Genomic DNA, 27,667 nt, shown 5'->3' with positions numbered 1-27,667 from the left:
TTGCTGCTCACAGATCTTCACCGGTTTTCTAAGCCTAGCTTCTACTATTTCCCATAACTTCGTGCTGTGCCTGGTCAACGTTATGCCTCTGTACTTACTGCTGCTCTGCACATCACCCTTGTTCTTAAAATGTCATTTGGACAAACTGCCTTTTGACTCTTCATCCTCTTCATTGCTGCCCTCACTTCATCCTTACTAATCTCTTGCTCTTCCTGATTTACTCTCGACATCATCCAGCCTTTTCTCTCTCATTTTCTTCATTCATCAGCTTCTCAAAATATCCCCTCCACCTTCTCAACACACACTCCTCCCTTGCCAGCACATTCCCATCTCCATCTGCATGCAACCTGCTGCACATCCTTTCCAGCGCTATCTCATTGTCTGGCCAATCGGTACAAGTCCTTTCTCCTTGCTTACTATTCAACTTCTTGTACAGCTCACTATATGCCTTTTCCTTAGGTACTTAATTGGCCAGCAAACTCACCTGACCTTAACCCCATAGAAAATCTATGTGTCATGTTTTGACCCTGAGCGGGGCTTTGATTCTATTTATTCCCCTTTCTTTTCATCATCATCTACTTCTGCTTTGTTTTATTAGTTGGTTATTTTGATCATGTGATTATTCTATGTTCCATTTTTGCTTTGCCACTTTGTTTCCTTGTTACTTTCATACTTGGCCATTGTTCAGTTCCATTGTAGTTTGTTCTGCCAGGTTGTGTTTTCATTGTTTATCATTTAGCTATCATCTGTTTATTTTGCTGTTCTCATTTCTGTTGTTTTCTGTTGTACTTTTATATCGGGTTTTTGTTTTCCGTTAATTAGTCAGTTCCTGTTTAGTTTTGCTTTAGTATTGATGTTCTATTTTCTGATCAGTTCTCATGTAGTTTTTCTATTGTACTTATTATATCTTGGTTCGCTTTTAGTTCCCATGATTCATGCTCTGTCCTGGTCTTCTAGTATTGAGTCTGAGATTACTGCTGCCTGCAGTAATGAACCATGCACATTCACCCTCTCAGATGCTGCCATCGCCCCCTCCCAGGCACATAAAAACACAGAAGCCGGCCACTTACCTGCTGCCTCCCTTTCCAGAAATGCAGCCAGTAAATTCGGTCTCGCTCCAGATCCCTCCAATACCTGCTCCATGGAGGAAACGTTTGGCATCCTCAGTCACGCTTCCGGATCCAGCAGAGCTGCTTGTCCCGGACACTGATTCATCAGCACGTCCACTCCATGAGGTTCCTATGCTGGGCCCCAGAGACAACGAGCACTCCAGCCTGAACCACAGGCTCAAGCTGCAGAGTTTGTTATGCTGATGGTCTCCGATGCATCAGTTTTGTCCGACTTCTCGCTGGCAACCTCGCCCACCTGTCCTTCAGGTCGGTCAGAATCCTCGAAATTGCCAGTTGAGTCTTTGGGAATGTGGACTCACCACCGGCGATCCCTTCCAGAAGACACCTCTCAACACCTACGGTGGAGACCGCCACCTTGTCAGCTGCTTCTGCCGGTCCAGCCGCTTCCTCGACGGCATCAGCCAGCCCCGCCTCCTACGCACAGTGGTGGTCACCCTGGCTGCGCTACACGGACCAGCAACATCGCCATCACATGTCGGCGCAGTCTCGAACAATGCCACAGAAGCCTCTTCTGCGATGCCACCTGGATCTGCTCCCTCGGACGCACCAGCTGACTCCTTCAGACAACTTTGTTGATCCCAAAAAAGGGCAATTATGTTTACACTCCAATTACCTCAGACAAGATACAGCAATTAATCCACAATTATTACTTGTTTACCGTAATAATGGCACACATCAAAATTAAAGACAACACATACATTTGGCATTGTTTATGTGCACTGAACTTGAAGTAGTCCATCTTCCGAATTGAGGCAAAGTGGGTGAAGGCCGCAGCAGGAGGGGCCTGCGCCGTCCAGCCTGGGGGTTGAAGGCTGCAGCAGTAAAAAACCTCACTGCCTTTGAGGTGGCAAGGAGGAAGCCAGGGTGGGGGGAGTGGAGAGACACGGGGGGGGAAGTAATAGGGATGGAGGGAGGGAGACATGCGTCGTGTGCAGATGAGTTACATTTCTGTCAGTTTCTGTCCGTGTGTGTGTACAGTCTGACAGTTTCTGTCCGTGTGTGTGTGTAAAGTCTGATGTTGCTAGGCAACAGCAGGCTGGGGGGGGGGGGTAGATAGGAAAGGGAGGGGGCCGAATTCCTTTACCAAGGCTGTAGATCCTTCTGGGAGAAGAGCAGGGAATTTGGCCTTCAGGAGCCGATAAGGCTGCCATGTTGATGTTTGGCAGAGAGATACAGAATTCTATTTACTGCACCCCTGACCATCGAGAGTCCAAATTTATGAAGAATATTCTCTGGTCCTCAGCAGTACAATTCCATTGCAATGCAGTGATTTGCTCCGAGACTGAATCCATTTTGCATTTGAGTTCAAGAGTTCACGCAGTCTGAGATTACACAGCATTGCCCAACTCATTAATTATGATGGACTGGTGAGGGGACAAAATTCTGGAAGCAGCCGTCTTGCTAATATTCCTGTGGGTCAGGGCAGTGCACAAACCAATCAGCACCAAACCTCCCACCATAAAAGTGAATACGAATGAATCCTCAATGTCTTCCACAGAGAGTGGAGCCACATGTCACACTCCATTCTCTCAGCTGTCGAGAGCAAAGCCTGCTGGGTAGGTTCCATCAGGGCACACAGGGTCCCCAAACCCTGATCTCCTTGTCGAAAACAAATGGTGTCAATGGCGTTGAGAGACCAGCTATCAATTCCACGTTAATCCAAATCATAATTTGAAAAATTCACAGTCTTGTGAAGCTAGAACTTTGAAGGTCTGAGCAGAGATAGAGAGCAGAAAGGAGGAGAGAAGAGGGGGAGGAATGTGACCATCCTTGCCGGAGTCCAAGCTGTTCCCTTGCTGCGTTTTCCATGACTCCCTCATCTTTACCTTCACCATCAGCCTGCTCCGCCTCGACATCATCAGTAGGCAACTCAGCTTCAGCGTACATTGCTGCAATGTTGCTGGAGATGTCGCTCCGACCAGTGGGTCCTGAGATCTCAGCCATATCATCATCGGCGGTCAACTCTGGCTCCCTGCTTCATGGCCGACAGCGATACCTGCAAGTGCGTCTCACGTGCACACGCTGACGAACAGTGCCGCCGTCCCAGACCTTCTACAGCCTGCACTGGCATTTGTCCTGAAGACACCTCTGAGAACAGTAACTGTGAGACGGGCAGTGACTTTTCATTTTTCATCTGGTTTATGCTGTTCTATTTTCATGCCTGTGAGTCGGTGGGTAATCTGTTAAGAATGCCACAACTAAACCTGAGTTGTTCTTCTTGCAATTCTGTTAGAAATGTCTTAAAAGCATCACACTCGAACGTGAGAAGGTTTACTTGTAAGTCTATTGAGAAATTGTTAAAATTGCCATGCCAGAGCTTGAGATGGTTAACATGTAAGCATCTTATGGAATTAATGATTGCCATGTATTTAATGATGAGCTGCCAGCTCCTTTCATTTTTTGGGTCCTCCCTGGTGAAAAATTGTCATTTTGTGGGATTTAACTCCACTCAGTGTGACTCCCGAATTGTTTTTTTCCAGTTCGGATCACATTATGAATTTATCTAGACAAATCAGTTATGTTTTTGATTTTTTTGAAGGAAAGGATTTTCAAAATTAGCCCGTTCTCTGGAGGAATTTCATTTTTTTGGCTGAGTTGCAATTGGGGGCTGAACCTTTCGGGTTCTTGGATTTTGCACCTGTGTGTCTCATATATGCTCTCTTTTTCTGCTCACTTTAACACTTTATGTAAATTGTTAAGGCCTCATCTGTGTAGATTTGATCTCTGGTTCCCGTACTCATTACAGCAGGTTGTGGTTTGGATTTCTCTGCTCACAGAGTTTCTGGAATGATTTGGGTGCAAGACTCATTGTATCTTTGGATGAAGCACCTTACTGCCTTGTTTTGACCCTGAGCTGGACTTTGATTCTATTTATTCCCCTTTCTTTTCATCACCATCTGCTTCTGCTTTGTTTTATTAGTTGGTTATTTTGATCATGTGATTATTCTATGTTCCATTTTTGCTTTGCCACTTTGTTTCCTTGTTACTTTCATACTTGGCCATTGTTCAGTTCCATTGTAGTTTGTTCTGCCAGGTTGTGTTTTCATTGTTTATCATTTAGCTATCATCTGTTTATTTTTGCTGTTCTCATTTCTGTTGTTTTCTGTTGTACTTTTATATTGGGTTTTTGTTTTCTGTTAATTAATCAGTTCCTGTTTAGTTTTGCTTTAGTATTGATTTTCTATTTTCTGATCAGTTCTCATGTAGTTTTTCTCTTGTACTTATTATATCTTGGTTCGCTTTTAGTTCTGATGATTATGCTCTGTCCTGGTCCTCTAGTATTGAGGATTATATTATATTCTGTCCTTAGATTCCATTTTAGCTCTGTTTTCACTTTGTCCTCAGTTGTTTGTGTTCACTCCACTCCCTGCACCTGCTCGTGTCTTTGTCTCTCACATTTGATTCTGTCTGCTTTGTATTTTCATTCACTCCTGCTCTTGCACCTGCTCACGTGTCTTTGTCTCTTTCATTACTCCATTCTGTGCTTTTCTTCCTTCACTATCTTGCACTATGCACAACCTTTGTCATCCCCGTCACGCCCTCTTCCAGGACTTCCACACACCTACTTCACATCACCCTAATTTGTTTGCTCCTATTTAAACCATCACAGTCTTACAGTTCACTGCAGTTTGTTGTCTTATACACATTCCAGGCTCTCTTTCCTCAGTCCTGATGTATGCCTTGCTGTGTACCATATTTTTGCTCTGTATTCCTCGCATGTTTCTTGCTTCATCCCATGTCGGTGTTGCTGGTGCCTCTGACCCCGGCTCAACCATGACTGTGTTTTTGCCTGATCCTGATTGTACCTCTGCTTCGCTGATTGATCACATGTGCACCGAACCAAAGCCTGGAATAAAGACCATGTTTTCTCTTACACCTAAGCCTAGTCTGGGAGTTTGCATTGCAGGTCAACGCTACGGTTGCGGGTAGCCGCCCGCCCTGACACTATGGGATACTGTGAAGAGGAAGATGCGACATGCCAGACGAAACAATACAGAAGAGCTGAAGGCCACTATCAGAGCAACCTGGGCTCTCATACCAGCTGAGCAGTGCCACAGACTGATTGAGTCCATGCCACGCTGCATTCCTGCAGTAATTCAGGCAAAAGGAGCCCCAACTACGTATTGAGTGATGTACATGCTCATACTTTTCATGTTCATACTTTTCAGTTGGCCAATATTTCTCAAAATCCTTTTTTTTTTTGTATTGGTCTTAAGTAATATTCTAATTTTCTGAGATACTGAATTTGGGTTTTTCATTAGTTGTCAGATATAATCATCAAAATTAAAAGAAATAAACATTTGAAATATATCAGTTTGTGTGTAATGAATGGATATAATATACAAGTTTCACTTTTTTAATGGAATTACTGAAATAAATCAACTTTTTCATGATATTCTAATTATATGACCAGCACCTGTGTGTAGGATTTGCCCAGGTGAGATCAAATTCATTAAAGGTCAATTACCAATTTTTTTTTTTTTTTCCCCACTTCTGATTTGCACAAATGTGTTATGAAGGTGGGTTCTGACATTGCCCAACAAGGCCAGGCAGAACAGTGAAATTAATCCCATACAGACACACACACCACAAACTTCACCGAATAGATTTAAATTTCATATACAGTAGTGTTCAGAATAATAGTAGTGCAATGCGACTAAAAAGATTAATCCAGGTTTTGAGTATATATCTTATTGTTACATGGGAAACAAGGTACCAGTAGATGCAGTAGATTCTCACAAATCAGCAAGAGCAAGCATTCATATATGCACACTTTTAAGGCTATGAATTGGGCTATTAGTAAAAAAAAAAGTAGAAAGGGGGTGTTCACAATAATTAGGTAGTGTGGCATTCAGTCAGTGAGTTCGTCAATTTTGTGGAACAAACAGGTGTGAATCAGGTGTCCCCTATTTAAGGATGAAGCCAGCACCTGTTGAACATGCTTTTTCTCTTTGAAAGCCTGAGGAAAATGGAATGTTCAAGCCATTGTTCAGAAGAACAGCATAGTTTGATTAAAAAGTTGATTGGAGAGGGGAAAACGCAGGTGCAAAAAATTATAGTTGTCTATGTTCATCTACAATGATCTCCAATGCTTTAAAATGGACAAAAAAACAGAGACGTGTGGAAGAAAACGGAAAACAACCATCAAAATGGATAGAAAAATAACCAGAATGGCAAAGGCTCACCCATTGATCAGCTCCAGGATTATCAAAGACAGTCTGGAGTTACCTGTAAGTGCTGTGACAGAAGACGCCTGTGTAAAGCTAATTTATTTGCAAGAATCCCCCGCAAAGTCCCTCTGTTAAATAAAAGACATGTCCAGAAGAGGTTACAATTTGCCAAAGAACACATCAACTGGCCTAAAGTGAAATGGAGGAATATTTTGTGGACTGATGAGAGTAAAATTGTTGTTTTTGGGTCCAAGGGCTGCAGACAGTTTGTGAGACGACCCCCAAACTCTGAATTCAAGCCACAGTTCACAGTGAAGACAGTGAAGCATGGTGGTGCAAGCATCATGATATGGGCATGTTTCTCCTCCTATGGTGTTGGGCCTATATATCGCATACCAGGATCATGGATCAGTTTGGATATGTCAAAATACTTGAAGAGGTGATGTTGCCTTGTGCTGAAGAGGACCTGCCCTTGAAATGGATGTTTCAACAAGACAATGACCCCAAGCACACTAGTAAACAAGCAAAATCTTGGTTCCAAACCAACAAAATTAATGTGTGAAGAAATCATGAAAAACTGTGGTTACACAACTAAATACTAGTTTAGTGATTCACAGGATTGCTAAAAAAGCAGTTTGAACATAACAGTTTAGAGTTTGTAGAGTCAACAGCAGATGCTACTATTATTGTGAACACCCCCTTTTCTACTTTTTTTTCACTAATACCCAATTTCATAGCCTTAAGAGTGTGCATATCATGAATGCTTGGTCTTTTGGATTGTGAGAATCTACTGAATCTACTGGACCTTGCTTCCCATGTAACAATAAGAAATATACTCAAAACCTGGATTAATCTTTTTAGTCACATAGCACTACTATTATTCTGAACACTACTGTATGTTCATTGTGTTGAGGTGCTTCTGGAAGAGGGCCACTAGCCAGGTCAGGTTCTATCCTCAGACAGGGACAATGGTGTTTTTTTTTCTTGGTGGTGGCACCATTTTAGTTGTGAGGCAACATCATACAATCAAAGTCCGGATTGAAAAGACGTTCCCGCTAGCTTGGCTAATGGGGAATTCCCCTTTGGCTGACTTGGTAGGGTTCTGGTCTTTAGTGCGAGCATCCGGGGTTTGATCCCACCGCCGTCCTGGCCACAAAGGTCCTACGGTCACAAATGGCATTGTCGGCAGGATGTGGGTAGTCACAGAACATGCTTAAATGCACCTGTGACTTCGGGATGAAGTCACAAATGGTGGGGAGATATGGAGCAAGGTGAAGTCCAGATTGAAAAGACGTTCCCACTAGCTTGGCTAACGGGGAATTCCCCTTTGGCTGACCTGGTAGGGTTCTGGTCTTTCATGCAAGCTGGTCTTTCCCCTGGATGGGACAGTCTCTCAACTGCTTCACGGTATGGTATGGAGGATAATATAGGCTTATATAGGACTTACTTCTGATTTGACACAGAAAATGTAGGTCAAGGTCAGTACCCTCTGAACTTGCGTTATGGTTGTAAGTTGAACTTTTGTCCCAAATATCTTGGGGCTGCAATGGCAATCATGTGGCATTGTGGCGAAGGCCACCAATGCTCATGTGTACACACACACACACACACAACAGCCTATTTTTATGCATTGACCTGGATTTGAGTAATTACGTGGTGAAGGCTCGGGACACAGATGGATGCATACACAGACAAAGGCACTTTCTATAGCTTCCATACTGCAGCAGAAGGAGATGTAAGTTGGGATAATAATAATTCTGTATTTATAGAGTGCTTTCATCCAAAGCGCTTTACAGTGATGCCTCATATTCACTCCCACACACTGATATCAGCATGCTGTCATGCTGGGCTAGTGGATTAGCTACATAGCAAATACTTAGAGAAATCCCATATGGTAAAATAATTTCACTGCTTTTAGCCACAGTGGCTAAGAACAATTGTCATGGTCACACATACCATATTTTCCGGACTATAAGTCGCACTTTTTTACATGTTTTGGCCTGGGGTGCGACCTATACTCCCGGTGCGACTTATAAATGAAAAATATACCGGTAGGATCTCACTTATTTACTTAACAAATAATTTTACGTGACAGAGTCAATCTATGTTTTAAAATGGCCCCCAGAAAGGAAATGCAATGATCATGGGCACTGTAGTATGGTGGCCGTCCTATAGGTTATGCTGGTCGCGATAAACCAATCAGAGAACAGAACGTTGGACGCGTATTCCTCACCTCACCCACAGCGTGAGAAGCTGACGAACACGGTGCTTGCTGTTATTCCAGCATGGCGAACAAAACAGCTTCAACCCTTGGATACAGTGTGAGCAGAGTGTTTAAGTTTGACGCTGAGAGCTGCGTGGGAGCACGGGTGAGCGACGGTGGAGGATTAGCGTGTGCACTTGGAAGGAAGCTGGCGTTGATGATTGTGAAAAGCGTTGAAGCAGACGAACATGGTGTTTATTCCGGGACAGCTAACAAAACAGCTTCAAACCCTTGGATATCAGTGTGAGGCAGAGTTGACGCCGAGAGCTGCATTGGAGCACTGAGCGACGGCGGAGGATTAGCTCTGCACTTGGAAGGAGCTGGATCGACACCGCTGGGCGGTCATGAGCTGCGCAGTGTAGGCGCTGCATGGTTGGCTCGCAATGTGGTCCGCAAAATACAAACATATCCGTAGGTAAAATGCAGCTCACGAGAGGGCACTCGAGGCTTGTGTGACTGTTCCTGCGACTTCTGACTACCATAGAAAAATAAAAATTTCAACGTTACTGATAACTTAACAAGACAACGGAGAAGGCCCGAAAAAATGCCACCAAAAAGAAAATCATACTCTGCAAATTACAAGTTAAGACTGGTTAAATATGCATCCGAAAACGGTAGCCGTCACAATATTATCATCTGAACTTTTCATGTTAACATACCTGTATGTCCATGGGACTTATAGTCCAGTGCAACTTATTTATGGTTTATTTTTCTTTATAATGGATAAAGTGGCTGGTGCGACTTATTTATGGTTTATTTTTCTTTATAATGGATAAAGTGGCTGGTGCGACTTATACTCCGGTGCGACTTATAGTCCGGAAAATACGGTAGTTTATATGGTTCCACGACACTTTGCCCCGGTGCCATTTCACCCACTAATATAACTGTGTACTATTATTAAACTATTCCGAAATCTAACCCTAACCCTAACTATAACCCAAAGCCTTAAAGTAATTGAGACAAGCAACCCATATACAACAAGGGGTCTTGGTTCTGTTCATGTGAATCACACACAAGATGCAATTATTAAAATTACTGTTTCAGTGCGGAAGGTTCCGGTTCGAATCCCACCCCTACCTCATTTCTCTCCGTGTAATGTGGAGTTGCGTCAGGAAGGGCAATCCGGCATAAAATTTGTGCCAATTCAACATGCAGATCCACATTCGATTTGCTGTGGCGACCCCGAGTACAAACAGGGAGCAGCCGAAGGGACTTACTTACTCTAGTCATATATTGCTGATGAAACCTTTGCTGAATGAATGTGGCTGCTAATGCCACTGTATTAGCATCACTTAGGACAGGGGTGGGCAACTTGTTCCAGAAAGGGCCAAGAGAGTGCAGGTTTCTTTGCAGCCAATCAGTGGCTGCAAAGAAAACCTGGTGGAATCAGTGGCTGCAAGAAAACCTGCACTCTCTTGGCCCTTTCTGGAACAAGTTGCCCACCCCTGACTTAGGATCTATCACGTGGCTCAAAGATACTAATTCTGGCTAAAACGAAAAATACATGATTTAGCCACATTGGCAAAGCACTGAAACACCGTAGCACACTGGGAGCAATTTAGGTACTAGGGTACTTCCCAAGGGACCTGAGTTGATTTTCTTCTCTGATAGGGAATGGAACCAAGGATCCTCTGGGCCTGACCCCAACATTTGAACCAGTGGACCATCACCATGATAGCTGCCACAAGGAGCCAATTGATATTAGATCCATCCAAGCATTTAACAATTTCTTCATAAAGTCCAATACATTTAAAAAGATAAGTCGTCAACTTCATAATGATGACAACTGAGATGTGTAATATTCGTGCTTATTTTATATAATTAACCTATCAAATATACCTTTTTTTTTAAAAATCATAAACCCTCCACGTCCCTCTGCTCACATCTGTCAAACTCTGTGATAAAATACTTTCTCTTAAGCAGGTTCTAGCTCAACCCAACCAACAGATTCACCTGACCCGTCTAAACTGACCTGACAAAGAAAAGAAAACAATATGCATAGTGCTTTATATTCCTCTCATCCATCTGTCAGCCTGTGTGCTCTCCAGTGCTAAAAAAAAAACACAGCTCAGCACCATTCAACCTTTGAATAGCCCATTGGATATTGTTTTGGTGCAATTATAGAAAATGAAGCCCTCATGAGTTAGTAAAACTCAGAGTTTGAGGAAACTGATTACGTCAAACCATTAAGTAAAATCAATAATTATTTTATGGAAGCAAAATGATATTGAATAATGAATGAATGTAAATATCTAAATTCTGTAAGAAGTCCAATGGGTGTGCTGAGCATCCCTGCTAGTGACTTGTTCTATGGTCAGGTGATACAAAAACACAGCTGCAGAGGAAAATCAATTTCAATACAGGTACACCTCTAAGGGTACCCAGAGGTGTGGATGAAGCCTAATTATGATCAAATTTAAAGCCATGTGAGATACATTCATTTGGAATGTCCAGTTTATATTCAGTGAAAATCCAGTAAATTTTATCCAGTATGGGCACAATAACCAATGCTCTGCTCAGTAAAGTGGGATGTCGTTGTAGGGTCTTGCTACAACCTAATTTAATTTAATTTAATTTTCAAATTCACCAGAGATCCACTAATGTGGGTTATCTGTTTAAATTTGGTGAAAATCCAATACGTTTTGTTCAGAGTATCATGGGTGCAACAAAAGATTGATACACACGCACACAGACAGATTGCAATTCTGTATTCCTCCTTCTGGCCATATGATCAGTGGAGATAATACCAATAATTCCATTTGCTGTGTAGAACTTATATTTTCAAGTTGTATTGCAACTCGTTCATAAACTCTGTCAAAGGTTGTTGAAATATGATCACATTTGTCCGTCGCTCTTACAGCCAGTCAGTGATCTTTACATGTTGTTAGTATTTTGATCGGGTTGGGGCTGGAACACTTTAGGATTTCACATCTTTCTCTATGATGGGTTTTTTTTCCCATTTATATAGCGCCAAATCACAACAAAGTTGCCTGAAGGCGCTTCACACAAGTAAGGTCTAACCTTACCAACCCCCAGAGCAAGCACACAGGCAACAGTGGTAAGGGAAAACTCCCTCTTATGATTTGAGGAAGAAACCTCAAGCAGACCAGACTCATAGGGGTAACCCTCTGCTTGGGCCATGCTACTAACACAATTTACACAACAATTTACAAAACAAATATACAGGAAATGTTGCCGGTGCACAGGACAGGAGGGTTGCAGAAAGAGACACCACCCCCATCTCTGGATGGAGCTGCACCTCAAACAGAGGAAAAAAAAACAGAATCAGGCATCAGAAAGACAACAAATACAGTATAATTTGTCAGCATTAAGCAACAAGAAAAACAGAAGAAATACTAAGGTGATCGCCGACCACTAGCCCTAAGCTTCACTAAAAGACCCAGAATTTAGATAAAGTTGAGGCCGTGGCCCGCTCCGTTTTCTAATAAAATTAATTTAAAAGAGTAAAATGCATAGTAACACATTATGCCAGTATGCTAGCCATATGAATGGGAAAATAAGTGCATCTTAATTCTGGACTTGAAAGTCTCTATAGAATTTGACTGTTTTATTGATGCAGGGAGATCATTCCACAGAACAGGTGCACAGTAAGAGAAAGCTCTGTGACCCGTAGACTTTTTATTCACCCTAGGGACACAAAGTAGTCCTGTACCCTGAGAATGCAGAGCCTGGCCCAGTATGTAGGGTTTAATTACATCAACTAAGTAGGGACGTGCCAGTCCGTGAACAATTTTATAGGTTAGTAGCAGAACCTTAAAATCTGATCTCAATGGGCAGCAAGCAGTGAAGAGATGCCAAAATGGGTGTAATGTGGTCAAACTTTCTGCTTTGTCGTCAAAAGTATGTAGCAGCATTTTGAACCAGTTGGCGAGCCCTAATGCTGGACTTCTGGTAATGGTGCATTATACATAGGCAAGACACGTTACGAATGTCACTATTTGCGTCATTCTTGGCACATTCCTGACATTCTTAACGTGACTTAATGCATCTGAATAGGTTTCTTAATAGTGCATGTTGGTGCGTGATATCCGTGATTTTCGTGGAGCATGTTTTTGGCTGTCAAAAAGTCTTCCACAATTGTCACGCACCACCCTCATTTCGTCTCATGTCTTGGAGGTCGCAACTGAGTGTGTTGATCCATCTTGATTAGTGATGATCCTTAATAGAGCGTGACAGCATTCTTCTCTGATGTGTGCACAATTAAACCCTGCTGCACCGCATTCAGTTTCATTGCTGGAGTATGCTGAAGGAGGACAGTGATGCCAAGTCAACTAAAAGTCTCGTTCCAATGCTCCTCCGCGCGCTCCTGCAGGTGTTCCACCTGCTGCTGCATGTGCCTGATGATTGGGAAAACGAGCGAGACGAGAGCCGCGTGAAGCCACACATCTGGTTCTCTCCGTCTCCTCCTTCTCTCTGCGCCACTCCATGGCATAGAGCCCAACTGAACATGCAGTCTCAAAGTTGTTCTTCTGTGGAGCAAACTGGAGTGATCTGAATTGTTCAGCAGCTGATGGATGAATATGGGTGTGTGTGTGGAGACAATTCACTTCATTCACAACGTGACAGAACTCAACAATGCGCTGTTATGCACGATAGCGCGCAACAGCGCGGAAACATATTCTTGACCATGCGTAATGGTTCCTGATAATTCTCCAGCAACACGTGCCATTAACTGTAACACGTGGTAACAGGTTGCAGCAGTTCCTGAGGACACCTGACGCCTCTGCCCCGAATCATTACATTCGTGATCAGTGGCCAAGAATGTATACTTCGTGACTTGTCGTTCTTATGTGTAAACGCACCTTAAACCAGAAAATAGAACATTGCTGTAGTCCAATCTGGAAGAGACAAACGCATGAATGAGGGTCTCAGCATCAGTCATAGACAAGATGGGACGAATCTTCGCTATATTTCGCAGGTGGAAGAAAGCAGTCCTCATAATATCTCTAATGTGGAGGTCAAAGGACAACGTAGGATCAAGAATTACCCCAAGGTTCCTCACTTTGTCAGTGTGATGTATGAAAAAGCAGGGGGCCTAAGACGGACCCCTGTGGAACCCCAAATTTCATGTCACTAAGGTCAGAGGTAGTGTATTGTACAAAACACAGTGAGAACGACTGGTCAGGTATGACGTCTACCATGCAAGGGCATTCCAGTAATCCCAAAATGATTCTCCAGCCTATCAAGTAGAATATGATGATCCACGGTATCAAACACAGCACTAAGATCTAATAGGACCATAACCGGAGCGGTGTCCGAATCCCTTGCAAGCAGAAGATCATTCACCACTTTCGTGAGAGCTGTCTCTGTGGAATGATATTTTCTAAAAGCAGACTGCAGTGGCTCAAAAAGATTATTCTCAGTAAGGTGATCCATGAGCTGCTGTGAAACCACCTTTTCCAGAATTTTAGAGCAAAATGATAGATTTGATATCAGCCTATAGTTTTTCAATACACTAGGGTCAATATTAGATTTCCTCAGTACTCATTTAATCACTGCAGAATTTAAACATTTAGGAACAGATCCAGAGGTTAATCATTTCCAGTGCAGTCGGCCCAAAAGCGGGCCACAGGTCCTTACACAGATTTGTTGGTATAGGATCAAATAAGCAGGTTGCGCTTTTTGAAGACGTTAGGAGTTTCATTAGCAGCCCTAGTGAGATATTATCAAATTCTGTAAATCTAAGTAATACCTCAGTAATGGCACCCACCTCAATAACAGGGTGTAGTGGCTGGGTTAAGGCATGCTGGGTTGGTATCTAGAAGTGTTCAGGGTTTGATGTGGACATTATGTCACACCATCTGAACAACCAGTTGTGGAGTCTAAGTGCTAGCGTTAAATTGTTTTCGGGATACAGTTTTCTAAAGGCTCTAATGGTAAACTTAGTCAGAAATGGAAGCGTTACCATGGGAACACCACTACAGCATTCAATGACTGTTCATAGCAACTCTTCAGCTTATAGGTACAGTCGGGCCTACGTCACTTCCACCTCCATTTTGGATTGCCGCTGAAAACAAACTGCGTGCACTCACAACCATTGTTGATATAGTTGTCTTTACCACTGTTTATTCGCAAAGGCCTGCCAATTTGGTCATGCCAAATGGGATATGAAAATGTAGAGAGCCTTGATAGGTAAGATGCTGCAGTTAAAAAGCTCATAGATGGATCTCCAGATCGAGCTGATGGCCCACCGTGAGGCGAGCTGCCGTCTGTCCCAGCCCCTGCCTCTCGGCGCCCCCTCAATGCTCTTAGATGAGTGTCCTGCGGGGTCTGAAGCATTTACTTTGAAAAAAATTAGAGCATTCAAAGCAGGCCTGGTCGCCTGAATACCCCAGCTAGGAATAATGGAATAGGACTCCGGTTCTATTTTGTAGGTTTTCTTTCTCTAAATTGGGGCCATGATTAAGAGGGACGGCCGGGGGCATTCTTATTGTGCCGTTAGAGATGACATTCTTGGGCCGGCGCAAGACAGACGAAAGTGAAAGCATTTGCCAAGAATGTTTTCATTAATCAAGAACAAAAGCTGAAGGTTCGAAGACGATCAGATTTCGTCGTAGTCCCCACCATAAACGATGCCAACTAGCGATCCAACTGCGTTATTTCCATGACCATCCTCGTTTGCTCGGTTGATAGCAGCCAGCCATTTATCGCTTCTATCTGCATTTTGTGGTGCTTTGGGAGCTTGAAAAAACGTACTTTTCGATCTTTTTACTTATCGTGGTTGGTACAGCCAACTGCAACCCACGATCGTGGCATTCTCTGTGAAAACTGGTATATATTAAGTAGAAAAAAACATGGCAGAATGATGCAAGTGCAATGGACGTCAAGTAGGAAATGAGCGTGATTTTTTTTGTTGTGACCTTTGACATCCCAATGAAATTTGTCACACTGTATTTCCAAGATTTTGGCTTAAGCTTTGAGGAAAGACTTACATCACTAGTCCCTTCCCCATACAGTCACTCAGTTTTTGAGAAGTGCCTACTCTCTACAGATTTGCCATGCTATTTACTCTTCTTAATAATTCCAATAGAGAATCTAAATGCTTCAACTTAAAAACAATACATGCTGTCACCTACTGCTATATAATGAGAATTAACAGATTAAAAGTCATTGACCTTTGATACACCTTATGCTTGTATAATGAAATTTTATACCACCAGCAGGACAAGTCTAGGTTTGTTGGGGGGAATAATCCTATCATCATATGCATGAGGAAAATTAGGAGCAGGTGTGGTTTAAGTTACATATACAGTAGTTTGAAATGTGGTTGTTTGTCAGGTTTTTGTTTTTTTTGGTTTTTTGGTTTTTTTTAGCAACTTAGGGCTGATGGCCACCAAGGCTACCAATGACTGTTCATGAACAGGTCAGCAAAAGTGAGATGATATCTGTCTGATGATGACATAATTAGGATATATGCTGGGAATTATTTGGCAGCAAAATCAGTACCAAATAACTCATCATTTAAAAAAAAACAAAAAAAAACTGCTTTTTCTCTACATCATGTTTTCTACATTTGGTATTTTTCCTATTCCTATTCTTCCTATTCAAAGCCATTGCTCACTGTAACAGCCTGTAATAATAAATGGACTGCATTGCTATAACAAATTTTCCATCTGCTGTAGATCTTCAAAGCGCTTTATAGTGACCCTCAATTTCACCCATTCACAAACCGTCAATGTCAGCTTGTGTCCATGCAAGGCACTCAGTTGACCACCAGAAGTAACACAGGATTAAGGTCTTAGCTAAAAGGACCCTCATGATTTTTCTGTTTTGCAAGGAATCAACCTGAGGGTCCAACTTCATCCTCAATCTATGTAATGGTAATATGATGGGGCATTTATTTCAGCCTGACTTATTGGTAATGTTTGGCAAAACCTAACTTTAACTATCTAACCATAATCTTAACCCTTACTCTGACCATAACCCTAACTCTCTAACCCTAACCCTATTTTCATGTAGTATTCATGCGTTCATTAATTTTCTATACCTGTGTATTCCAATTAAGGATCATAGGGGAGCTGGAGTCCATCCTAGCGTTCCTTGGGTGAGAGGCAGGGCACACCCTAGCTAGAATGCCAGTCTATCACAGGGCTCTTGCAGAATTCTGTATATTATGCACACATTTCACATGTAGAATGAACTTTTTAATGCAGGGTTGTGAGTAATGAGGAATGCATAAACATCCATTTTCACAGGCCTTGTCCAGCCCTTGGACTGCCAATTTGAGATCCCTGCTCTACTTTATTGTTTCAGTCGCTGCAGTGTGTATGAAAAAAATGTCCAAACACCAGCTCCCTACATTGTTCAATCACACGTCTGACATCATGCACCAAATGTTTCCAGCAAAATGTTTCACAAGAAGAATAATACTGTTCTGGATTGAGAAATTACAACCGCATTGTTGAAAACAATAGCGTCTTAGCATAACACTAAATTGCTGATAACCGAACAATAAATATATATATTTTTTTATAAATTACAAAACTATATGTGTGTGACATTGAACTGTCTTTTTAAGAACATGTGGAGTTGCTTCTGTTCAATTATAGGATTAGAAAAGCCGATGTCACTTTAATTGAAACGTCCTGTTGACATTACAGGCACGGATGGCCACATTCATAATTAATTAAGATGAATAGAGATTAATCCAAACCTAATCCTGCCATGCAGTACATTTATCTCCATTAGCTCCACTGATTGCAGAAATATATTTCAATAAGCAATTTCTGCATGTCCAATTGAGCACTGTGTTTCTGGGTGAACATACTTTAGACTGGGGTCAGATTTGATGAAATGTACCAAAATACAATAGGGAAAGAAAACGCTGAAGAGGAAAAATGAGGGAAGAGAGGAACGCAGGTGGCCTCCTCTTCTCTGAATGCAGCCAGACAGACAGGCTGGTCCGAGAAAATGAAGCAACATCCCCTCAAAATGACACCATGAGAAACTGGTATTGCAAAGCAAGACACTAATTCCACTGCTCGGAGTGTGCAGCCAGTGAGAGCTCGACTCCCACTTACACTGTCAGCAGAAAGGTTACTTTTGAAAAATGGGGCCCTCGCCATGATTTAATTCACTGACTAACCCCAGGAAGGAGGGTCTGTCCCCCCAGGGAGGCTGTGTGTGATTTAGACCGAGATTACACCCCAGTTCAAATCCTCTCTCTGTCTCCTTCCTCACTTTTATGCAATCGCATGTGCACAAACACGCACAGACAATTTTCTTTGTAACTTTATCATTGTATGAAGTGGAAAAGATGCAGTCAGGAGGACTGCAGGAGGATAAGAGGTTATGTTCACCGTGTTCCCGACTGAACAAATAGATGCAGCTGTTGGCCAGGGGGTTCCACATTTCAGTGCACCCCCCCCCCCCCTTCCCATCTGCAATGTGTGGTTTTCCTGTGAGGAACTACACCTTTTGTTTTAAGCATTCAATAGCGCGTCCGATTGATGCTGTCTTCTTCCGGTCAATTACCAAGCTGGCACTACTAAAGAACAAGGAATCAAAGAACAATTAAAAAAAAAAAACCCTCCGGGACAGGAAGCAATAAGGTTTCTTTTCTGGCTGACACTAGGCACAATAGGCTCTGTCTGTCAAATTAATTAACCTGAAACCCCACTCAGACTCAAATGAAAGGGCTGCAGAATCCGCAGGAATGAAACAAATCCAGAGCAGGAGGCAATTGCGTGTCAAAGTGATTTGTTCGAAATCACGCAGGCCACGGACATCTTTATAGTCATGCATATTGTGTGAGGGGTGAAGGGTTAATGTTAGATCGATGTAAGGCCATCATTAGATTAGTAACATGAAGGTCACTGAGCTACCAGGATCCTGTGTCTTATTTTGTACCATCTGCTTCGGAATAATAAAACCAGGCTTTACTTTATCACTGTAAGCAGAATTGGAGCCTGCAAGGAGAAGAGAGGGGAAGATATATTCTAATTCTGCAGGTATGCTGCACGGGAAGACACTTTTTTTTTTACCTCCTCTGCTGTTTATAGCAAAGACAAAGCAGGTGCACTGCAGCTAGGACGATAGACTCGCTACACTCTCAATTATAATTGTAATCCATCTGTCATACCTGGTCCCTTCTAATTATGTCTGCGAGACGCTGCTGCTGTGATCTCAGTGCTCCTTCACACTCTCAAATGTGGAAGACAGAGAGATAATGCATAAATGACCACCGGAATACAAAACTGCAGCATGAAGCATGAGGGGGTTTTTTACCCAGGTGATATTTGCAGATGTTTGATACTTCGAGGTTATTAGACAATGCAGCAGCTTTGATACAAACAGAGATGTGGCAGCAGGGCTGATTTCAGGGATGGATTTTGGCCCAGGTAGAATTGGCAACTGCATGGAAGGGAGCAACCACATGGGCACACACGCAACACTGCTTTCAGCTGCGGTACTATGATGAAAATCAAAGAATTTGACATATTGTTGCAACAACTTGGAAATCCTAAATTATTATCAGTGTGTGTTTTTGTGGCACAGTGCACGAAAAAGAAAATGAATAAAATAATACAATAATATGCAGCCTTGACTGGTACTTTATTGAACAATGAAAGACACTTGAGGGGCAACTCATACCCTGTGAGCGCACATAAAACTGTTAGAGTATGATAGTGATTTCAAGCTATAGGAGGATCGTAATAGTGAGAGTAAAAACCCATACATTATTATCCTATCCCTATTGGTTGGAGATGCTCTGGAAATATGTTTTTTTCTGTGAATACCGATGTCATTTCTTCAGGTTTTAGCAAATTCACCATGACTTCAATTATGTCTTCAATTATGCCACCTGATTGACATAAGCTTTCGATCGCCTCTCTTGCTGGTTGTGTTGGTCGTAGAGATATCCTGGAAAATTTTTCGAGATTAAATATTTCATGACCTTGAACTTGACCTTTCAGTGATCTGCTATGAATGTTAGCTATCTGGGGACAAGCATCCAAGGAGTATTTCTTCCAGGTTTTGTGAAAATCTGCGCATTCTTATCTGGGTTATTTTGTATAGAGTCACACGTGCGATTACAACAGCCTGCTGCTGTCAGGTTCTTGGATTGTTGGGTTGTTTTTGTGTTCAGTCTGTCTCTTGCTCTGTCTTTCTGCTTGGGTTTTCTCTGTCCTGCTTTTTCTTGTCTCCATCTCTTGGCTCTTGGTGGTGGGTGTCTCTCTCTGTCTGGCCACACCCCGGTTCTGGGAGCTTCTCCGCACACCTGTTCTTGATTTGCAGTTAATCACCTGGGTGCTTTATAAGCCTAGCAGTTTGCCCTTGTTCTTCACCAGATAGATGTGCCTTGTGCCTTCCTTCCAGCTCAGTCCCTGTATTTCTGCCTTGCTCTGTTTGCTTCATTGTTTTTTGGCTACCTGCTTGTGTACTTTGACCACGCCTTTTTGCCTGATACTTTTGATACTGTTGCTCTGCTTGGACTGCCTTTCTGTGTACCCACCCCAGCCTGTTTACCCAGTAAACGCTTTTACTCCATTGAGCTGTGTTCCTTCATCCTGCATTTGCGTCCAGCCTGTCCTGCCTATCGAACCTGATAGCTGCACCTCTGGCATTCAGAGTAATAAATTATGCACATCTTTAGACCATTGGAATACGAGGTCTATTAGAAAAGTATCCGACCTTATTATTTTTTTTCAAAAACCATATGGATTTGAATCATGTGATTACATCAGACATGCTTGAACCCTTGTGAGCATGCAAGAGTTTTTTCACGCCTGTCGGTTACGTCATTCGCCTGTGGGCAGTCTTTGAGTGAGGAGTCGCCCACCCTCTCGTCGTTTTGTCATTGTTTACGAATGGCTCAGAGACTGCTGCTTTGTTTGATAAAATTTTTTTCAAAAACTGTAAGGCACAACTGAGTGGACACCATTCGATAAATTCAGCTGGTTTTCGGTAAAAATTTTAACGGCTGATGAGAGATTTTGGTCTGGTAGTGTCGCCGTAAGGACGGCCCACGGTGCCTGACGGCGATCTGCGCTTCGAGGCGGCAGCGTCTCGCCGTTTCAAGTTGAAAACTTCCACATTTCAGGCTCTGTTGACCCAGTAAGTCGTCAGAGAACAGAGAACTTTCAGAAGAAGTCGGCATGAGGAGTTTATTTGGACATTCCATTGTTAATGGACATTTTGTAATGAAAGAATGTGCGGGCAGAGTCGCATGTCGGGCCGGACCCGACCGCGGGGGGTCGCGACAGGAAAAACACCTCTGTTGGAAACCTTAACGGGCAAGTTGGAACATGCCCAAGCTGTTAAACAATTTCTCAGTTACTCACTTGTTGAAAGCCATCAAAAGCCGCCTGAATTTTACAAATGGTTTTCAACACGGAGGTGTTTTTCCTGTTGCGGCGCACACAGATTTGCCGAGTCGTCATGGAAATTACTTGGCGAATTTGCGCGCACGTCTTTCATTAAAAAATGTCCTTAAACAGTGGAATGTCCGCATAAAGTCGTCATGCCGGCCTCTTCTGAATCTTCTCTGTTCTCTCACGACGTCCTGGGTGAATTAAGCCTTAAATTAGGATGTTTTCAGGTCGAAACAGGCCGACGACGGCACCTGGAAACGCTGCATGACGTCCCGCTCCGTGGAAAGTCCTTACACCGACAGAAACACCCCCTAATCTCTCATCAGCCGTTAAACTTTTCACCGAAAACCAGCTTAATTTCTCGAATAGTGTCCAGTCGGATATTCCTCACAGGTCCAGAAAAACTGTTGATAAAGCAATGCGCGCCGTCTCGAGCAGCGTGTGAAACAAAGGAATTCAGCCAAGAGGGCGGGACTACATCTCACTCAAGGCCTGCCCACAGGGAAATGATGTCACCGACACGCGTGAAAAAACTCACGCATGCGCACGAGCATGATTGGTATAATCGCATGTCATTCAAATCCATATAGTTAAAAAAAAAAAAAAAAGGGTCGGTTTATTGTCTAATAGACCTCGTATTTTGTTTATGAGTTACATTTCAAATTTGTAGCCAGTGAACTCATACTACCAAAATTTATAGTTGTCTCAAAACACCTGAATTATTTAATCAGTCATGCATATTATGTAACTAATGGCAAAGGATCTTAATTTGTTATTATCATTTTTTTTCCACAAAACTGCATTTATTTGATCACATGAATCTACTTTATGAAGAAAACATGGCTGGTTTTGATAGAAATGTGCTTTTTTTTTTTAAGGGACTGTTATGCCCACAAATGGCAAAGACAAAATTATTCAAAGGTTTACAAACAATGATCCTCAAAGAAAGATTGGAAAGGATTTTCATACTTCTCCCTCTACAGTGTATTAATACTATTAAAGGACTGAAAGACTCTGGAGGAATTTCAGTGGAACACAGAGCACTGCATCATGAACACTGCATCAAGATCATTCATCAACAGCTGATATAACCACTTTGTCAAGGGATTACCTTAGGAAACCTTTGTCAAGCACTTTGTCATGCCACTTAAAACTTTCCTGTGCAAAAAATCAAATCAATTTTATTTATATATCGCCAAATCACAACAAACAGTTGCCCCAAGGCGCTTTATATTGTAAGGCAAAGCCATACAATAATTATGGAAAAACTCCAACGGTCAAAACGACCCCCTGTGAGCAAGCACTTGGTGACAGTGGGAAGGAAAAACTCCCTTTTAACAGGAAGAAACCTCCAGCAGAACCAGGCTCAGGGAGGGGCAGTCTTCTGCTGGGACTGGTTGGGGCTGAGGGGAGAGAATCAGGAAAAAGACATGCTGTGGAGGGGAGCAGAGATCAATCACTAATGATTAAATGCAGAGTGGTGCATACAGAGCAAAAAGAGAAAGAAACACTCAGTGCATCATGGGAACCCCCCAGCAGTCTAAGTCTATAGCAGCATAACTAAGGGATGGTTCAGGGTCACCTGATCCAGCCCTAACTATAAGCTTTAGCAAAAAGGAAAGGTTTAAGCCTAATCTTAAAAGTAGAGAGGGTGTCTGTCTCCCTGATCTGAATTGGGAGCTGGTTCCACAGGAGAGGAGCCTGAAAGCTGAAGGCTCTGCCTCCCATTCTACTCTTACAAACCCTAGGAACTACAAGTAAGCCTGCAGTCTGAGAGCGAAGCGCTCTATTGGGGTGATATGGTACTATGAGGTCCCTAAGATAAGATGGGACCTGATTATTCAAAACCTTATAAGTAAGAAGAAGAATTTTTGATGACTTCCAGTGTCATGGCGTAGGGACAGGACGTGCTTGGTGTTCGCTGTCCTGCTTTTATAGTATTTTACCACCATAAACTCGAAATTAGAGAATTAAATCTGATTGTCAAACTCGCAGAAGGTGGGTTAAAAAGAGAAGGGAGGCAAAGAAGACCTTAAAAGAAGCTTACAGTATGTTAACTTTATTCAGAAGTTGCATAGACGTTTGAGTGGAAATGCATATTGTGGTCAAATGAAAAAGTATTCCAGATTTTTTTTTTTCTTTTTTTTTTCATCAGTCAGTTTTCATCAGTCATCAGTGTGCTCTGGATCAAAGGTCAGTCTGTTATCAACAAGTCCAAAAGCTGGGCTCTGTCATGGTATGGGGTTGTGTCAGTGTCCTTGGCAAAGGTCATTTATACTTCTGTGAATGGCAGCATAAATGGCAAAAAGCACATTGAGATTTTAGAGCAGCATATCATGCTTTCGAGACCATTTTTCAGCAAGACAGTGTAAAACCACATTCTGCACACTTGACAAAGGCATGGTTGCAGAAGAGAGAGTTGCTACCGAATTGGCCTGTTTGCAATCCTGACCTGTCCCCAGTAGAGGAATGTGTGGACAAATTTGACATGAACAATGCAATGTCAATAACTCTGTATGATTGCACACCTTATGACATGTTTGCAGAAAGAATGACACAAAATAACACCTTAAAAGTATAGGGCAACTAAGCTTTTTAAAATTTATGGCATAAAAAGAATTTTTGTTGGCACAACTATCATTTTATTTATTTGTCTTTAAATAGGGGATTCATAATATGACATTACGAGTACAATCAAAATTTGCATTGTTGAGAAAAAAATTATAAAAAGTTCCCCTGAAGGGTAAATTTTCTATAGAACAGCTATATTTCCACCTGCGAAATATAGCGAAGATTCGTCCCATCCTGTATGGCTGATGCTGAGACCCTGATCCATGCGTTCATCTCTTCTAGACTGGACTACTGCAATGTTCTATTTTCTGGTTTACCTCAGTCTAGCATTAGGGGTCTCCAATTGGTTCAAAATGCTGCAGCCAGACTTTTGACACAAAGCAGAAAGTTTGACCACATTACACCCATTTTGGCATCCCTTCACTGGCTTCCTGTCTCAGTGAGATCAGATTTTAAGGTTCTGCTACTAACCTATAAAATTATTCATGGACTGGCACCTCCCTACCTAGCTGACCTAGTTAAACCTTACGTACCGGCCCGGGCTTTACGTTCTCAGGGTGCAGGACTGCTTTGTGTCCCTAGGGTGAATAAGAAGTCTGTGGGTCACAGAGCTTTCTCTTATCGTGCCCCTGTTCTGTGGAATGATCTCCCTGCGTCAATAAAACAATCAGTTTCTGTGGAGACTTTCAAGTCCAGACTTAAAACGCACTTATTTTCCCTTTCATATGGCTAGCATACTGGTACAGTTTTGTTTTACGCTTTTTACTCTTTTAATTCATGTTATTAGTAATTGGAGCGGGCCGCGGCCTCAACTTCACCTAAATTCTGGGTCTTTTTAGTGAAGCTTAGGGCTAGCGGCCAGCGATCACCTTAGTATTTCTTTTGTTTTTCTTGTTGATTAATGCTGGCAAATGATAGAGTATTTTTTGTCTTTCTGATGCCTGATTCTGTTTTTTTTCTCTGTTTAAGGTGCAGCTCCATCCAGAGATGGGAGTTGTGTTTGTGTTGGCGATCCTCCTGTCCTGTGCACCAACAGCAATTCTTGTATATTCATCCGTGAATTGTTCTGTGAATTATTTCTGTAATTTATGTTTGTAGCATGGCCCAAGCAGAGGGTCACCCCTTTGAGTCTGGTCTGCTTGAGGTTTCTTCCTCAGAGGGAGTTTTTCCTTACCACTGTTGCTCTGGGGGTTGGTAAGGTTAGACCTTACCTGTGTGAAGCGCCTTGAGGCAACTCTGTTGTAATTTGGCGCTATATGAAGGAAAATGAATTGAAAATAAATTGAAATTGAAACAGTCAGCCTTGAAATACTTACAGCAGCAATGGTTGCGACCCATACAGTCCATAACAGTCACATCATAGATCACGTGGGGACTTCACCAGACTTGCCTGAGGGATTCTAGGAAGGACATGGTGACAGCCAATCAGAGTAAAGAGGCATGTGACATCACTGTCTAGTCTCTCTCTGGCTCCTAATCCAACACGGCAGAAAATGCTTAGAAACCACTGCTCTTCTGTGTAAATCTAACATTTTTCTTACAGTGCATTCGGAAAGTATTTACAGCACTTCACTTTTTCCACATTTTGCTACATTACAGCCTTATTCTAAAATGGAGAAAAGTAAGTAAGACCCTTTGGCTGCGCCATCATTTTCACTCGGGGTTGCCACAGCAGATCCAGTGTAGATCTGCATGTTATGGAGAAAATTATTTTTTTCCCTCAAAATCCTGCACACAACACCCCATAATGACAGCATGAAAAAATATTTTTTTGAAATTTATTAACAGCTACAGCACTGTGCTCGTAGAGCGCAAACCTCCACAAAAACTAGATTTCAATTCCACAAATTTTTACCTTGGAAAACATTTTCAAGTTCAAAGTCCTGTTAGAAGTGGCTTTTCATAAGCTAAATTAGATGTGATGAAATGTCAGGAGTATGTATATAGTTTATGCACTTGAAACTAAGTTGTTCTGGGGTGTTGTTAGGGTTTTTTTTTCCCAACATTTTTGATTTTTGAATTCTTTTTCAGATAATTTTCATGGAATACTAGATATCTTTGCTATGCACAATTTGTCATTGCTTTTTGGCACTTGGTTACAGACTGATAACTGAAAGATAGACAAGCACACATAAAATTGGAACCTCCATCCAATTTTGGTGGTGTAGGTAAATCCATAACAGAAAATTGAGAGTGATTGAGGAATTTCTGATTGAGATATAATGCAAAATATACACCCAATAGGCTTTTAAATATTAAATTAGAATGTTCACAAAACCCATAATCCAGATCAAACTTTGTCAGGCGATAATGAGTGCCAGTCTGCACCTCACTTTCAAATATGAGCTTGATTGTGGCATGTTTGATTAAGATATAATACAAAACATATACATTAAATTCGGTTTTCAAAGTTAAATTTAAATGACCACAAAATTTGTAATCTGGATCAGATTCAGATCAAACTTTGTCAGTCAATAAAGGATACCATCCTACATAAAATATGAAAGATATTTGATGGTTTTTGACAGAGGTATGAATTTCTGAACATTCATCAGTGTTAAAGGATAGGAATTTTTCCGATTCAATTTTTCAATTCATTCAGTTCTTACCTATCAGGATATGAATCCTTTGCAAAAAATTCTGTAACGATACATGAAAAATGGTGGGTTACAGGCTGTTCACATACAGACAAATAGGTGAAAACATAACCTCCGCCCAACCTAATTGGAGGAGGTAATAAAAAAAACTAAAAAATCACATGTAAATAAGTATTCACAGCCTTTGCTCAATACTTTGTTGATGCACCTTTGGCAGTAATTAGAGCATCAAGTCTTCTTGAATAAGATGCCACAAACTTGGTGCATTTATCTTTGGGCAGTTTTGCCCATTCCTCTTTGCAGCACCTCTCAAGCTCCATCAGCTTGGATGGGGAGCATTGGTTTACAGCCATTTTCAGATCTCTCCAGAGATGTCCAGTCGGATTCAGGTCTGGGTTCTGGCTGGGCCACTCAGGACATTCATAAAGTTGTCCTGAAGCCACTCATCTGATATCTTGGCTGTGTGCTGAGGGTCATTCTCCTGCTGAATGATGAACCATCACCCCAGTCTGAGGTCAAGAGCACTTTGGAGCAAGTTTTCAGCCAGGATGTCTCTGTACATTGCTGCATTCATCTTTCCCTCAATCCTGACTAGTCTCCCAGTTCCTGCAGCTGAAAAACATCCCCACAGCATGATGCTGCCACCACCATGCTTCACTGTAGGGATGGTGCCTGGTTTCCTCCAAACATGACACCTGGCATTCACACCAAAGAGTTCAATTTTTTTCTCATCAGACCAGAGAATTTTGTTTCTCTCCTTCAAGTGCCTTTTGGCAAACTTCAGGCGGGCTGCCATGTGCCTTTACAAAGGAGTGGATTCTGTCTACCATACAGGCCTCATTGGTGGATTGCTGCAGAGATTGTTGTCCTTCTGGAAGGTTCTCCACTCTCCACAGAGGAATGCTGGAGCTCTGACCCAGTGACCATCGGGTTCTTGGTCACCTTCCCAGCTAAGGTCCTTCTCCTCTGATCGCTCAGTTTAGAAGGGCAGCCAGATCTAGGAAGAGTCCTGGTGGATCTGAACTTCTTTCATTTATGGATGATGGAGGCCACTGTGCTCACTGGGACCTTCAAAGCAGCAGAAATGTTTCTGTACCCTTCACCAGATTTGTAACTTGAAACAATCGTGTCTTGGAGGTCTAAAGACAATTCCCTTGACTTCATGCTTGGTTTGTGCTCTGACATGTACTGTCAACTGTGGGACCTTATATGTAGACAGGTGTGTACCTTTCCAAATCATGTCCAGTCAACTGAATTTACCCCAGGTGGACTCCAATTAAGCTGAAGAAACATCTCAAGGATGATCCATGGAAACAGGATGCACCTGAGGTCAATTATTAGCTTCATGGCAAAGGCTGTCAATACTTATGTACATGTGATTTCTTAGCTTTTATTTTTAATAAATTAGCAAAAATCTAAAAGAAAACCTTTTTGCACATTGTCATTATGGGGTATTGTGGGTAGAACTGTGAGTCAAAATTAATTTAATCCATTTTGGAAGAAGGCTATAACATAACAAAATGTGGAAAAGTGAAGAGCTGTGAATACTTTCCAGAAGCACTGTATATATATTGCTATGCTATGCAATTGAGTATCATCA

The 27,667-nt window shown here is 42.2% G+C and overlaps 2 long non-coding RNA genes across 2 annotated transcripts; both read right to left on the bottom strand.

The window, feature by feature from the left end:
- Positions 1 to 966: 966 nt before the first annotated feature.
- Positions 967 to 27,342, bottom strand: LOC117512538. The gene is made up of 3 exons (XR_004561321.1): positions 27,190 to 27,342; positions 1,263 to 1,267; positions 967 to 981 (listed from the first exon to the last, which is right to left on the bottom strand). It is a non-coding gene; the product is annotated as an uncharacterized LOC117512538 (long non-coding RNA).
- Positions 5,127 to 17,404, bottom strand: LOC117512541. Its single transcript, XR_004561324.1, has 3 exons — positions 17,393 to 17,404; positions 17,239 to 17,244; positions 5,127 to 5,247 (listed from the first exon to the last, which is right to left on the bottom strand). It is a non-coding gene; the product is annotated as an uncharacterized LOC117512541 (long non-coding RNA).
- Positions 27,343 to 27,667: the final 325 nt, after the last annotated feature.

This window comes from Thalassophryne amazonica, chromosome 6 (genome assembly GCF_902500255.1).
Source record: "Thalassophryne amazonica chromosome 6, fThaAma1.1, whole genome shotgun sequence".
NCBI classification, from domain to species: Eukaryota; Metazoa; Chordata; class Actinopteri; order Batrachoidiformes; family Batrachoididae; genus Thalassophryne; species Thalassophryne amazonica.
Note: the sequence above shows the minus strand (reverse complement) of the source record. Positions and strands in the feature narration are given on the sequence as shown.